The sequence below is a fragment of the Chelonia mydas genome, chromosome 7 (genome assembly GCF_015237465.2).
Source record: "Chelonia mydas isolate rCheMyd1 chromosome 7, rCheMyd1.pri.v2, whole genome shotgun sequence".
NCBI classification, from domain to species: Eukaryota; Metazoa; Chordata; order Testudines; family Cheloniidae; genus Chelonia; species Chelonia mydas.
The window spans coordinates 15498826-15514496 of record NC_057853.1 but is presented as its reverse complement, the minus strand read 5'-3'; the positions used below and the strand labels follow the sequence as shown (position 1 = coordinate 15514496).

Sequence of the window (15671 nt, the reverse complement as noted above, 5' to 3'; positions counted from 1 at the left end):
GCAGATAAGCTGACCTAAGCACTGGGATAGACACTGCTAAGGCTGACAGAAGCTGGGCCGCTTTAGCGCTCGTAGTGAAGATACCCATCGATGAAAAAACAATCCCAGCCCTTGTTAAAGTCAATGGCTGTGCCTTTCGGGCTCAACAGAAGAAGCAATCAAGCCCCTTTAATGTAGTAAAAATAGACAATGGCTGGGAGCTACCACCTGAGCCATTAGACCGCATGGCAGGTCAGAACAAAGCCACGTGAACAGGGGGCATTTCCTGGTTAGGCGTCTCAGGCTAGGAGCGCTGAAGGCAGAAAGTTAGGAGAAGCAGTTGTGAGTTTGACCCTTAGAGGAAGCAGAAAAAAAATGGAGCTTCTTAGGCATAGAACTTGCTGGAGGGTTTCAGATTTCCGAGCAAGGAATTGCCTGCTCTTGTTCATTTGTACTCCATTCAGGGAAACGGGACTTGGTGCACATTTTTTGTAAATAAACAAGCTTACGCCAAGCATATACCTGAATCATATCGCCAGCTTCTCATTCTAACAGAAACAGCCCTGCAAGCATGGATTCTCCAGCTAGCTTGCAACCACAGAAACTTTACAGTTCAGTGACCATTGGGCCAAGTAATGAACCAGTGAAAACTCTTAATACATGTGTTCAGTCTTCCCCTGACCCTTGTCTCACTACAACCAATCGAACTGTGGTATGCAAATTAGCAGTCGCAGAATGATGGTGATTGTGACAGACACATCACTCAATGGCCCTACTTAAGTTAACCTGAGCTGTAGACCTGACCCTGTTTGTAGCCTTAATAATCACAGCAATGAGATAAAAATTTCCCTTAACAACTTAATTAAAAACTAATTTAAATATAATCTAGGCACAACATTCCAATTCTGAAGTGGGTTTGAAGTGTCTAAATTATTACATTATTAAAATAATTTGGGACAAAAAACTGACAGATACTAAATTCCTTAAAGAACCCAGTTTCATTCATTTGAACTCAACTAACAGGTCTGCTTTCAAATTCTCAGAAAAATATGCTCAAAGAGTGACTGCTGTAAGATTGGGGAGAATATGCTATTTTTTTGAATACATAATGAAGAGGCTGAATCTGTGCTTTCAGTACAAAATAGAACTCAGGTTTAACTATAGAGTTGCAAGTGACCAATGCCTCCACAGAAACGTCATCATTAAAGTCAAGTGCTAGTGAGTATATTCAACTTCTGCTCAAAGAAATAAACAACTGAGGAGCAGTATAACCTGCAACTGGGAAAGCTGGGGAGTGAGGGTCATTTTTCATTGGAAATGTGGATAGTCAATGCATTCATGCTTCCACAAAAACATGATTTACACCGAGTTTTCTTAATGAGATATCTGGAGTGGTACGGGCATCCTTCTGACTAATCCAATATGACTATTAGCAAGGAATTCGCCCAGCTATAGTATAACTTAAAAGAATGATAGCAAACATGGTCATCGCTCATCACCTTCCAAGAGGCTGTATGAGGGGAACCTAGGTAATAAACATTCCTCAGACAGCAGATCAAATTTATTATTTCTTTTGCTGTAGTACGTGCTCTTTAAACTGAGGTGAAAGTCTCAATGATTGAACTATTTTATATATAAAATATGGATTTAGTGAAGTAAAATATGGACTTAGTTCTTACTGTAGCTACTTTCACAGGTACATTGTGAGGGTTAATTAGTTAATGTTTGTGTAAACCAAAAAAAGACCTTTGATGAAAAGTGCTAAAGTAACAAATTGTTTTTAATAAGGACAAAACTAGTATCCCAATTCAGAAAGGGAAACAGAGGCGGAAAGGTTAAGTCACCTAAAGTCACTCAGAGACTGTGGGGATTCTGCCATTCAGGGAAAGTGAAGCCAGTGCAGAAAAATCAGAAAATAAAATCAAACCTAAATTATTTACTGTCAACCCAATTCTATGCTCCATTCTCACCTGCTATCTTTACCGATTGGCTGTGCAGTTTAATTAAGGGTGAACATGGAAGCACCTGCTCCAGTGCCCCTGAATGTGTGCTGCACATACCAGCTAGCCTAGCCAAAGTGCCAACAGCTTTATCAAACAGCCAAGCAACCAAAGCAGAGGACCGAGCTGTATTTGCAAAAGTAGTCTTAATTCATAAGCACAGGTGCAGCTGAGTTAGACTGGTATTCATGGGGCATGCTGTGTCTGTGTTGGTATTAGAACTCAGGAGTTTTTCCATTTTCCAATGTTTGCAATATCTTGGAAATAGGAAAACGTACATATGTTTACCCAAGATTTCTTTTCTTTTTTTTTTTTTTCTGGTCCCCAGCCTGCTTGCAGTTTTCACGGCAGGCTACAGACTGTGCATGTTAAGAAAGCTCTCCCTCTAGCAGTGACTTTGAGAGAACCATGGAAGGGCAGTGTCGATCTGAGGTGCTCTTCTTGCCCTTTCTTATTGAGCAGGTGGCAGCTCACCAGAGCAGATGGCATTGGAAGAGTCTATCACACACTTTCATAAACCGACCTAAAGTGGACTGCGAACACAGCGCAGACTATGCTATAAGCAGACATACTTGGGGCCCCAGTAGGAAAACTGCCATTGACTTCAAAGTGGGGAAAAGCTCAGGCCCTTGGAGGCTAAAAGTATCATTTTTATGTTGTCACCACCCCCATCAGCCTAAGAGACCCTCATTGGGTACCTTCCAACCCCCAAACTGCAATAGGCTTTTGGTCTGACATCTCAGGTGTCCAAGGGGTTCCAAAATGTCAAATTCTTCAGTGCTGAAGCTGCTCTTGTCTCACTTCTTCTAGGGCCAATCCAACTCCCACTGAAGTAAACAGCAATCTTTCCATTAACTTCAGTGGGCATTGGATCAGACCCCTAGAGCATATTGCAATGTCTCCCTCTTTGTACAGGTCTTTCCACAACGTGGAGATTTCAACAAGGCTGCGGAGACTTTCTTTCTACCAAAACCTGTTTTTGAAAAGGTCCACAGGCGCACATCATAACTGAGGGAGGCTAACACGCTGCCAGACGACTCTCTTCTCCTCTGGGTGGACCATATATTCTATGCGGAGAGGCACATGAGAAACACAGAGAGAAAAACAGAAATATATTATTTAAAGTTGACATATGCCTGCTTTATGGAGGGCTGGAGTGAAACATCTCAGAGTGGTAAATGAAGTGCGAGGCTCCAGTTAGTTGTCCTTGTTGGGCTTGACTTAATCATTGTACAGTGTCCTGCACATGAATTCCTAAACCATAACCCAGCACATTAGGAGTGTATTCACATTTCAGATTGTCTCATATATGTGGGTTGAATTCACTACCTAATGAACAGCTTGTGTTATATCCCTGAGGCATTAATGAAGAGGAGCTGGTTTACTTCAGCAATATAGATAAGGTTCTCTTAGTGTTTCCATAATAAATCCTTTTTAAAAAAATAGGATTTCTTATATGAGAGTCATAATAGATTGGCTTCAGGCTGAAACTTGGCCTACAAATTCTCTTCCCGCCCCGCCCCCCCCCCCCAATTTTCACCAAATCATCAAAAAAATCCTCAAGTTATTGAGTTACCACTGAGCAACCTCAATATTCCTTACAGAGATCTGAGGAGTTCCCTGTTATAATCTCATACTCACGCATACATACCTAGCACCTGATATCACTTGAGGGGTAGGACAGAACTTCTCTAGACCATTAGCTAGCCAGGGCTTGCTGCTAATCTTGGTTTACCTTCATTGCCTTTGATTCTACTTAAGTAATAGGAATCTATTTCAAGTTAGAGGCGATTTATTTATGTAATCGTTCAGGGACATGTCATTTTGCATCAGGGAAAAATATTTTATTTCCTTATTTTTTGCTCCCTTATTTTCTTTAATAGAAGCAACAACAAAAAAATCAAAATGTTTTAAAAACAGAACGTGGCTCTAAAGTGGTAACACCCAGGAAATTCAGAGTTAAGATTTAATTACTCCCCCCTCACAAACTTTGCTAGAGCTGTGTGTTGGCCCTTACAATCTCCATGTATGCTCATTCACGCTCCTCACTCTTTTCATACATAATTACTGGCCACTTCTTTGCCAGGCATTGGGTTTCCTTGAGGTAAATTCTTACATATCCTGAGAAAAGTTACAAGACGGACTTCATCCTGGTAACTTGCTGCTTATAGAGGTCCAAGACAAGGGTGGGGAGTGAGAAAGGTGGTATTAACATACATGCACAAGCCATTACAGCAGCCAGGGGTTACCCACTTACTCAGAAGGAACAATGAGTTAGCAGCCACAGTGGCTCCTAGAAGCCACCTGAGGATTCCCCTGAGCAGGATGAAATTCTTGTGGGCTTGGATCTGCTGGTTTTACAGATGATTTACACTGTCAGAGCAATACAAAATAACCAGGATAGGACTCTTAATCTAGCCCAGGCTTTGTGGAACCTCTTTCAATAAAATTTGGTCTAATCTTAGGGGGCGAGTATAGAATTTGTCCCAAACAGCTGCACGCAGATGATTAGTTTAAAAACTTCTCATCTCTACCTCGCCCTAACCTCTTCAACAGAATCTCAGTTCTAGCAATCTCGGGCAGCAGCTACCATATTTGGTGACCTGGTGAACATAACCCCCCCTCAAAATGTCACTTGCTATAACACCTCTTAATGCCACGCAACATGCTCAGCCCCTAGAGGCAGCAAAGAACTCAGATGTGTCAGTCTTCACCCATTGTATAATCAGGTGGGAAAGACTGGTTTATAAAGCAAAAAAGTCACCATTAAAAAAAAAAATCTGTTTAGAGAAATTGTATTGATCTGGTTTTGTCTCTGCTAATTTATGGGTTAATTATTGTTATTGCCCTTTGCTCTACAAAGGGTCATATTATTTAATAAAGACAAAAGGTCTGTTCCTCTGTGAGAGGGATGGAAAGAATTAAGGACAAATACAAGCCTGGCTGTCACATAGTTATACTACACTGAGCTGTGCAGATGGATGTAAAATAATAAGAATGTCTGACAGAGAATAATTATTGTGAAGAAAAAAATCAATAGCTATTGTATAATTTGTTTTTCATTTAGATGCACCTCAAAGTATGGGGACTGTTTGTTCTATTAAAAATGCTTATTTTAAATTTCCTTTTGGAGTAAAAATAAAGTCCTCCCCCGCGTCCCAAGCCTGATTTAAAAATCAATCTCTGCCATAAAAGGAGCAAAAAACTGGAAAGATTTTTCAAACCCTCTGGTTTTTTATTCCACTTGAGGTTAAACAAATGCAGTTCTTTGACACAAACATGGAATGCCACATTGCCACAGCTGCTGTTACATGATGAAGGTAATTGATTCTAGAACATGGTACTTTTCAAGAACTATTAGTGTTAAGAAAACCAAATTACAATAAATGAACATTATGAAAAATTAATGGCATCCAGCTTGCAAGTATTGTAAAACCCTTTGGGCCTTAAGATGGAGATAATTTTAATTATTTAAAAAATAATAAGGAAGATCTTGATTATGTTCTAACTGCTTTTTAAGGTTGTATGCTGGTCTGCTACGGTAGGTAAACAGCTTGTTTTTAATCTGTTGTCATATGGCTCCAGAAACGTGTAACAATGTTCTCAAAAGATAAGTTTGCAAACAGGTATGTCAATATTTTCTCTCACACACATTATTAGAGTTTTCCATGCAGACTTTAATTGCTCTTTTTGCCGACTGAAATGTAGCACCTAATAGCAATAGATTTAGTATGCCTCTATTTTTTTTTTTATTTAAAATGTTGGCTTAAATGACTTTGTTTTAAATATCCTTTCGGTTTATAGTTATAGCTAAGGTTGCAATGTAGAGATGGAATATATCTCAGTGCTGTTCATAATAGGAGACTACACCAAGCTGTTGAAAGGAATGATGCTGACCCATTATTTTATTAAAAAAATGGGAAAACTATGGAGTTTTCCAATGCTCTCAGTGTTGGCCTAACTCTTCTCCCATTTAAGTCAATGGAAGGAAGTATGGTCCAATGGTTAGAACGCGGTTTAATTTCCTGCTCCACCATAGATTTTCTTCCTGACCTTGGGCAGGTCACGCAATCTCTCAGGCCCAGATAGTCATCGGTAGTTAAGTACCTAAGTACCTATGAAGGTCTGGGTCTCAGTTCCCCACATCTGTAAATGGGGATAATAGCATTTCCCTACCTCACAGGGTGATGTTGAGCAAAAATACACAAAGATGACAATGAAGTGCTCAGATATTATGGCAATGGGGGCTAGATAAGGACCTGATAGAAAGATTTTACAGTGTATGAACTCATTTTGAACAGGTTGGATGGCAAGCCACTGCCCTGCCACAAAGAAAGTCTGAGACTCAAGACAACCAGCAATAGTACCTCAAAGCACTCACGGTGCTGAGAGACCACTTCAGGCACAGGACAATTAAAAAGTACAAATACAAGACCAAAAATCCAAAGGGATCAGATTGAAATGGGTGAGTTGGGAAAGATTCCTACACTGGAGCCAACCATGTTCAAGTGAGCCACCACACACACCCTGGGCAGTTCATTAATGCTTTTATTAAGCTTGGAGTAGTTTTCTAGGTCAGCTCAGGTGGCTTTGAGAGGAGTACCTCACACAAGCCCTTTTGTATGAATGAAGCTGGTATTTCCTCCTAGAGGCAGACATACTGTTTGAAACCCACCCGAGTATTAACCATATTTAGTGACACCGCTGCAGACTCAGTCCATGTCTATACTACAGGCCTTCGTCAGAAACAATAAACCTCTCTAGTGAGTCCAACTGTGTTTCAGTGGAAGTAGGCCCACTGAAACAAATGGGAGTCCTTCAATTGACTTCCGCAGCCTTTGGATCAGGCCCTGTATTCACCTTGCCGTGATAACTCATGCAGCCACCTGTGCAAGCCATACAAATCCAGAGGTGGATGGCACACACCATCACTTGCAAAATTCAGATTGAAATAGCCAGTGATTACTTTCCTGATTTCCTGGAGAGACAGACTCCTGGGGAAGAAGGTACTGCTGGATCAGAGAAGACACTGCAATTTCACCTGGATCTTGTTTCCATCATGGCACTTTATATGCCAGGAGCTCATGAGGGAACTTGGTGATAAAGGAGTTTGTTTTATTGTATTCAGTTGTATTGCTGCCGATGCAAGGGGGATTACTAGCAAAAAGCTACTGAAATGGAAGGCTGAGCTGTATGCTGCTGAAATCCTTATTTAATTTACAGACAGTGGTGAGCTGGAGCCGGTTCGCGCGAACCAGTTGTTAAATTTTGAAGCCGGTTTAGAACCGGTTGTTAAAGGGGTGGGCAAACTCCGGCCCACGGGACCATCCCATCTGACTCGCCTGAGCTCTCGGCTGGGGAGGCTCCCCTGAGAATCCCTTTTTAATTTTTACTCACCCGGCGGCACTCTGGGTCTTCAGCAGCACTTCGGTGGCGGGTCCTTCAGTGCCGCCGAAGACCCGGAGCGACTGAAGGAGCTGGTTCTTCAGCTTTTGGCAGCTCATCACTGGTTACAGATAATTTGTTCTTCTGACATTTTATATATAATTTGATGTAAGTCACATGACATACGTATCGTGGATATAGTCATGGAGATTGGCCGAGGAAAGCTCAATTCCCCATACATCAGTGCTCCTTAATTTCTAATCCCCTCCCCAGTCATACACACACCATTTAATTCCAGCTCCAGACCCCTGCAGTCTCATAAAAAACATACACAGGTATCCATGAGAAGCCCCTGGATTGAGGCAGATAGTACCACTTGTTGCTAGCGGGGTCTCTTCATTCTAGCTATAACACACTTCTGAAGCCACTAAAGAGAATTAAGGTCACACAGAGAAACAGATTCTCCCCTGCCATATTAAAAGCTGCCATCAGGTGGCTTGAATTGGGTTCACCAAGGCATCTATTAAACAGCAGACGATGACATCTGTCTGGGGCAGTCATAAAGCTGTCTGGACAGTGATCACTTCTATTTCTGGAAGGGATGCATTTCAGTTTCAGAAATTGTAACAATGAGTCAGAGTGACAGAAATATTACATGTGTTCTCTCTTGAATGAGTAAGACTGACATTTCTAATTTCTCTTTCCTCTAATGGCTGTCAGACCTCAACTCTTTCATTTATGCAGTTACACTAAAACACAACAGCAGCAATCCAAGTCTCTCTATTCTCGTCTACGGTCAAATCCCATTAACGTCACAAACTCAGGTCTATCTTTTATGTCAAATGTAAAGGTGGTGTTTGGGATGGATGAAACTCTCCCCCAGCTATTAAATAATCACCTGGGTTCAGATCAGAGAGAATCAGGTCCTATTGACACCACAACGGATGATGCCTTGCTGACATCCTCAAGGGCTCCTGGGTCCAGTTAAGATGGACTAGGAAAAAGGAAAAAACCTGACTCCCAGAGAAGTAACTGATCTCAACAATATGGGAGGGGGCTCGGATAATATTGTAAATTCACCAGTGAAGAAAGGTGGTCTGTTGTTGGCACTTGCAGCTCTGGAAATTCCAGGACAGGTAAAATGTTGCCATACAGCAGTGTACTCTATTGCTTCAAACGCCTCAGAGCTCTATTATCTATTAGCAATCCCGGTATAGTCGCGAAACATAATGAAGTACCCTTCACTGCTCATTGTAAATAAATCCATCCTTGGATTAAGCCATGGCCTGTCGGCTCTTTCTTAAGTCACAAGTGAGGCTTCCTGATAGCTGGATAAAAGTGCACTGGAGATGCCACATGGTTTTATGGACTCCTCGGCTTCAAGCTTCCCCTCTACAGAGCATTGCGATTCTCACATAGGCCTCAGCATATGCAAGGTAGCATTTCAAGTGGCCTCTCTTTAGTTCTGATGAGAACTCCACGGTCGCTTTTGTACAAAATCAGCTGATCTCTCTGGGTGTTGTATTTACAACAATTAAATGCTTGCTTACTTTCACTCGATAATAATTATACTTAACCCTTATGCATATAATCCTCCTTCCTGCAGCACCAACACAAACCTACCACCTTCAAAGAGGCGAGGAAGCCCTGAATAGCAGGTAATAAAAGGAGTTTTAACTCTTCCTGGGCTCTTTATCCTTCAAGACTGTGCCTTCACTAGTAAAAAAAAAAAAAAAAAACTGCTAGCAATAGTCCCCGTTTAGCTAAAGAGGATTTGGCTCACCTCAGCTGAGAGGTCTTCATGATCGTATGAGTAATAGGGGAACTGAATAAGCAGGAGAGGAAGACACTACTCATTGGGCCAGAGAAAGAGACAGCAAGAGCGAGAATGACTCTGCAATCCAATGGTTAGGGTGAAGTGCTCTAACCAGTGTGCTAAAATGTCTAAGGTTGGCGGCACCAGCACCGTTACCACCACCTGGTGGCAGGTTTTGAATGGGACCAGATTCAGTAGGCGACTTACCCGGCTGGGCCCCACAAGCGATGCAAGTGATTGAATGCCTCTCTTCCCCTACTGTGGATCGCTCTGGGGTTTAGGCATGAGACTGAGGTCTCACTCTAGCTGTCGGAACACCTGTGAATGTGCCCAAAGGCAGAAACTTAGGCATTAAGGGAACTTTTTCCCTGAAAATGTAGGCACCAAGTGAATTTAGGCATCTACAATGTTCAACAGAAGATCACAGTGGAGCCTAAAACTGATTTAGGCACCTAAATCACAGACACAGGTGCCTAAGTACCTTTGTGGCTAAGGGCCAGTCATCTTGTACAAGGTTAATGCATTTGAGTTGCATCCACCTCCCATTAAGCCAAGGTATCTCAGCCAATTACAGTTGGTATAGAAAGGTACAGTATGCACCCAACACTTTGACTGACAGTAAATGAATGTGCCTGAGGCAAAAAATCTGCCAGAACCCCACCGACTTTTTGAGGGCTTGGCGTAAATGCTCTGCTATTAGCATTTTTCCATAGAATGATGGTTTTGACAGGCACAGGCAATTCCCTCACCCCCACTTTACTCCAGCTGAGATTTGCAAGCCAGGCTCCCAAGAGCAGCTCTAACAGACTGCAATTATAATCCACGTTAGCAGAATTACTAACGCTAGGGATGACATTTTATTTGAAACATTCATCAGCACTAACAGCCACGTCCTTCAGCTTGCCTAGTATTTTGACATACACAAAACCCATTTGAATCATTTCTACAGTGGCTTCAATCCATTTAATCAATTATAGCTCCTCCCCCTCCCCACAAATTGCTTCTTAGACCACAGCAGTGCGTGGGAGCACATAAGAATGACGACCTACAATCATCCAGATATAGCCTCATCTTGCTGTAGGGGTCAGTTTCAGCAATCTCCATTTTGATAGTTATAGTTGCTACTTCCTAGTCCATAGAACAGCAAACTCCTCAAATCAGACCCATCAACAGATTCAATTAGCTTAATTTTTCCACTGACACCAAGGTAAAGCAGGAGTAACTCTACTGAAGTCAGTGGACTTATGCTCCCTTAAAACGGGTGTGAAACCCTCATGTCTCCCATCTTGCAAAGAGAAATTGAGTTATGTTAAACATCTCATTGCCAAGGCATGTCAATAAGGTTATAATGGATTCCAGTGCGCATGCCCACAAGTCGCAATATTCTTTACCTGTAGCCAAGTGACATTCAAGGCAGCAAAATTCCCTTACCTTTGAAAACAGATGTTATTCCGATCTGATCTTTACAACCAAATGCCCCTCTGATCAGTTTAAGTGATGAACAAGCCAAAGAGCAGCAATAGGAAACAGCTTTTGGAGAATAGTTTCTGACCTCTCTTTAGATAAAACACTGTTACCAATTAAGGGGAGCAATCTTTCATATAGCTATAGGGCCAAATCCTCCAGTGAGACCACACGGCTCGCAGTCTGCCAACAGCTGAATATTTACGTTTTAGCTTTTGTCAGTCATCTTTCCATTAAGATTTTGCAGCTCCTTGCACAGACCCACTTGGAGGAAAAGAAAAGCTCATGAAAACCGTGAAATTACGCTTCCAAACACTCAGCTTAAAAGATATTATTACAATTGGTTCCCCCCCACCATGTCTGAAGCACAGCAAGGTTTCAAACAGTGAAGCAAGAGTGGTCTCTTGTGGAAGCACATCACATCTACAACATTAATGCTAAATGTAATAGACTAGAACATAGGCCACCTGAAAAATCTTACCCCTTTTCTGTATTCGCTCTGATTCTATTGGCTCATAATGGGGATAGTTTGAGAAAATATTCACTCAACACTCCCAAAGCTTTAGAGGTTTTCTCTCATGTTGTAAGGCTTTAAGATCCAGATTTTAAAATCATTTAGGCATTGCTGGGCTCATCATTGCCTAAATTATTTTCAAAATGTATTTAAGCACTTTGGAGCCAGAATTTCATCAACTGTCAATGGGATTTTGGCTCATAAGTGCCTAAATCCATTTTGAAAATGACATTTAGGCTCCTAAAGCAATTAGGTGTTGCAATGCTGAGCACAGCAATGCCTAAATACTTAGAAAAGTCTGGGCCAAACTCCTTTACCACATGTGGCCTTTATTTTCTCCAGTCTCCAAGAAATTGCAAGCTAGAAAACCAGCTTTTCTTTCTTATGTTTTTTCCTAAATAGTGGAAATATTAACAGGAGCTATATTCAATAAACTCAGCCTTCTTACAAAGCTATACAGTTTGACAAATAAATTACTTCCAAAACACAGATTTTTTTTAAAAAGGATAAGGAAAAGAAGTGGGCTGTTGGGAGGGGGGGTGAACAAGTGCTTCTTTCCTGGGCAACTGATAGGTGAGCAACCTATCTGAAGGATGTCAGACCAGGGTTAGCGTTCTTTTCTTCAAGCTGACAAAATTTTGGCCCTGCTAAATTCAGTTTGGAAGTGGATCTGAAGTGAGATCTAGTTGTCTAAAGTAAGAAGCAATGGTATTAGATGAGCAGGCAAAGACAAAACCCTGGACCATCTAGGGTACATTGCAAAATCCCAGTGCAATGGTCTGAGGTTTGATAGACTTTATGTTCAATAGATCTGTAATCTGGGGCCTCATCCGAAGCCCACTGAAGCTAATGGAAAGTTCCCCATTGATTTCAGTGGGATTTGGGTCAGGTCCACAGCACAGTTAATAAAAAGTAGAGAAGGCTACAGAGTGAACAAAAAAAAAAAAGTAAAGACCAAGCCTTGCTTCAAGACTATTCTGAATCTTATATTTCTGAGACCATGGGCAATGCCCCATGCTGTTCACAACAGCCCTTTCCAATCACCATAGCCCAGACTAAAGGACTCAAACAGTCTGGGAACACAGCAACAAAGTCCAGTTTCGAAAGCTAAATTCCCAGCATGCACTAGGCTCTGCTTAGTATAACTTTGGGTAAGTGATTTCAGGTTTCACTAGAAACAAACAAGCAAGAGTACTCACCCTGGTTATGTTCTCAACACTGTGTTGGGCCTCCAATAGTACACCGCCACCCCTGTCAAGCCACTCTCCAGCCCAACCCACTGCTGCCTCTCAGGATAGAGCAGCAGCCTGGAGTTCTTCACGACCAGCTAGAAAACAGCAGCACAGGCTGCAACAAGGGAAGGTCCAGACCCCTACCCTGGTCAGGAGCAACAGCAACTGCTGGTCAGTCAGGAGTCTGTGGAAGCAGGGGCAGCTGCTGCTCATTCTCTCCTCCCATAGTTAATGGTGCCAGGTGATTCTACCACTCCAGGAGCTACAACAGCTGCCTGAGATGAAGCTTTAATACCCCAGGTCAGCAACTGCACTTTTGAGTAGAACATCACTAGCTATCACAGAAGGAAGGTGACAGGGCAAGGTAGCTGGTGCACTGGAGCGGTACCAGTGGGCATATGGTGTGTATCAGCCCAGTTTGAGCCCTGATTTTTCCAGAATTCAGCCTCAAAGCAGCTGTAGTCTGTCAAGCTACTTATATGACCCCATGACATTTCCCCCTCCCTCCCTATCATAAAAAAATTTACAAATATTTAGGTTCCTTCTTAAGAGGAAACAGCTTGATTGGTTTAATAGTGCTCTTTAGTTATGTTTGTACGAGCAAGTACCTTGCTGTGGGGTGGGTATAGCAAATAAGGAAAGCTACATCAAAGAAATAGGTTTTATCTTTACGTCTGAATGCTACAAAAGAACATGGTTATTCTTAGCTCTTGCAGAAGCAAGTTCCACAGTGTAGATCCAGCACCTGGGAAAATCCTGTCACCTGCACTCACAGGATTCCTGTTGTCAAAAGTGTTTCATGGCTCCAGTGGAAGGTCAGGGTTGTGAAATGTTATGGCATTCTTTCCTATAAGCTTGATGAATCCCATAGAGGCTTTGAATATCAGACAGACCTGGAACTGGACTCTATTCAGTAGGGAGAAAGCACAGAGAGCAGAATGTGGGTGGGGAGAAGTGCAAACAGCAGCCTGACTTGCTAAGTTTTTTCAGGTTGCACGGTTTTAGGCCTAGATAAGCTGTGATGAAAAGAGCCTGAAGGTCACAAATACAGGGGTCACCCTGACCAGCTCTGTGTCTAGGGGGATAGGATGCAGTCTTCAGGACAGGTAGGAGGGAGGAAAAAACAGCATCACTACAGAAACCCCACCCACTTGCATTCATTCTCTCTCTTCCCGGCTATCATGGTTGGGAGCTGTCCCATATCTTCAGTAATAGCCTGCTGCAGGCAGCAGAGGAGTGAGGAAATAGCTTGCTGAGCAGGGCAAGAAAGGTGCACTCATTAAAGGGCCTACAACTAACAACATAAGAATAGCCACACTGGAAGAGCAAAGGTCCATCGAGCCCAGTATCCTGCCTTCCGACAGTGGCCAATGCCAGGTGTCCCAGAGGGGATGAACAGAACAGGTAACCATCAAGTGATCCATCCTGTCACCCCTTCCCCGCTTCTGGCAAACAGAGGCTAGGGACACCATCCCTGCCTATCCTGGCTACTAGCCATTCATGGACCTATCTCCATGAACTCAACTAGTTTTTTTTTTAACCCGGTTATAGTCTTGTCCTTCACAACATCCTCTGGCAAGGAGTTCCTCAGGTTGACTGTACAGCGTGTGAAATACTTCATTTGTTTTAAACCTGCTGCCTACTAAACTAGGGAGGTGGAGAATGCAGGAGGGACAAGCACACCAAAGCAGTGGAAGCAAGGTATAGCCCCGGAAAGAAAGGCAAGCAGGGACATGCAGAAAAGGCTGCCTTTTCCCATGGGCAAATGGAAGTTACAAGATTTGGTTTAAGCCACTCCCTTTCCCCAGAAAAACTCAGGTCTCAATGCACTCAGCTTGTTGAGAAAGCAAGGATGACAGCTGGCTCTTTGGCTGTAGGAGGGCAGAACACTGGCCAGGGATTAGATGGTTGCAGTTTCATGGCAGACTAGAGGGACTGGATCTGTAGTTAAATTTACAGTATGAAACAATTCCTTAAACATACTTCTCTCCCACCCCCAACATGAATCCCATATGGGACAGGAGGAATATGCTCATTATTGGCATTTTTATACCTGAGAGGCTACAGCTGGTAACACTAGTTCAGACACCTGGCAAGCTAAGGGAAACTGTGTAATATAGAAAAAAGATATTTTTTCCTAAATTTTTCCTCCGTACTGTGAGAACTTTGACAAGCTTTTCATTTTCCCCAACACTGTTGGCAGCAGAAATAGCCGTTCTGTGCTTCCCTGTGTTCATATTGTCTAAGAGGGTGCGAATGCTGTCATAGGAGACTGTAACAAGACCTACAGCTCTCCCTGTATGGGGGCTTTTAGTTCTATTGATTTTACCTGTATCACAGATCCACCGGATCAGGGCTATAGCCCCAGCTTTCAAAGTCTCTAGGAAGAACCCCTTCAATGTGCCAGACCCCAGCCCAAGGGGTGTTACGCTCTTCCTTCACTGGGTAAAGCATGTAGCCTCATCACCTCCTTAGACGATCTCTGGGGCTTCAGCACTCCTCTGCTTCACACTGTGAGCTCTGTTCAGCAAGGCCCGCTAAGACAGACTCCTGGTAGAGACTCGTACACTCTTCAGGGAGTAATGTACCTCACCAAGCATTTGCAGTGATATTCAAATAGCATTGTCAAAAGTGTCAGGTTTATTAGTCAATTGAAACACAGCCTAGGAAGTCCTTGGGTTAGCACAGAGAAATGAAGGTTAAAGTATAGCCCAAGTCCCTCCTGCAACCAACTCTTATCCCCCTCCGACCTCACATCTTCCCAGTTGTTTGTCCTCTGACACCTAACAACCAATGCCCAGTGCCCTGGAGACTGGATTTGCCATGGTCTTCTCAAATTCTCCACTGAAAAAAGACTGGCTGAGACCTTCCTTGTATCAATGATCCATTCAAACTCAAACAGCTAGTAAACAGTCACATCTATTTCTCTTACCCTGTCCTGAGAGCAAACTGTCCTTTACCTAATGCCCTCCCTGCCCACTGGGTAGCCTTGCAAACTATAGGAGAAACTGAGGCATACATCGGCTTAATAAAAATATTACAGAAAACTCCCACTTCATAACCTAGTCCAGCCTTCTCAGCCAACAACTAAGCAAGACTTTTGGAAGATGTACAGGATTGGGGGGGGGGGGGGGGGGCGTGAAATGTACCGACTACATAGTCCATGAAAGAAATGAAGATGTCTAATCTGAAAACTGCACCATGGTACTCCCAAAGTTACACTGTTAAAACCTCTTACATCCCTCTTCAGAGGAAGAGGGGGAAAAAAAAAAAAAAAACCA

At 42.8% G+C, this 15671-nt stretch overlaps 1 long non-coding RNA gene across 3 annotated transcripts in view; it reads right to left on the bottom strand.

The window, feature by feature from the left end:
* LOC122466667 overlaps positions 1 to 12588 on the bottom strand; it is a 128616-nt gene extending 116028 nt beyond the window's left edge. For all 3 annotated transcript variants that reach the window (XR_006292373.1, XR_006292372.1, XR_006292371.1), the window contains exon 1: positions 12358 to 12588. This is a non-coding gene — a long non-coding RNA (uncharacterized LOC122466667). The remainder of the gene's footprint in view (positions 1 to 12357) is intronic.
* Between the last annotated feature and the right edge of the window lie 3083 nt (positions 12589 to 15671).